The sequence below is a fragment of the Micropterus dolomieu genome, linkage group LG23 (genome assembly GCF_021292245.1).
Source record: "Micropterus dolomieu isolate WLL.071019.BEF.003 ecotype Adirondacks linkage group LG23, ASM2129224v1, whole genome shotgun sequence".
Taxonomy (NCBI): Eukaryota; Metazoa; Chordata; class Actinopteri; order Centrarchiformes; family Centrarchidae; genus Micropterus; species Micropterus dolomieu.
In genome coordinates this window covers 2,317,226-2,317,605 of record NC_060172.1, presented here as the reverse complement: position 1 = coordinate 2,317,605, position 380 = coordinate 2,317,226, and the positions used below count along the sequence as shown (strand labels likewise).

Genomic DNA, 380 nt, shown 5'->3' with positions numbered 1-380 from the left:
CTTGACTTTGATCTAAGACAAAAACCTGAATTCTAAGATTATAGTCACAATTCTCACAATTCTGACTTTGATATTAGAATTCTGACTTTGATCTCAGACTTCTGACTTTGATCTCAGACTTCTGACTTTGATCTCAGACTTCTGACTTTGATCTCAGACTTCTGACTTTGATCTTAGAATTCAGGTTTTTATCTCAGAATTGTGACTTTGATCTCAGAATTCTGAGATAAAAACCTGAATTCGTCAAAATTCTGAGATCAAAGTCAAAATTCTGTGATCAAAGTCAAAATTCTAAGATAAAAACCTGAATTCTAAGATTATAGTCACAATTCTCACAATTCTGACTTTGATATTAGAATTCTGACTTTGATATTAGAATT

At 31.1% G+C, this 380-nt stretch overlaps 1 protein-coding gene across 1 annotated transcript in view; it reads left to right on the top strand.

Moving 5' to 3' along the window:
- The window catches only part of eps8a (epidermal growth factor receptor pathway substrate 8a), a 109,836-nt gene that overhangs the window by 82,442 nt on the left and 27,014 nt on the right, over positions 1-380 (top strand). The gene's annotated exons all lie outside the window — the stretch shown is intronic.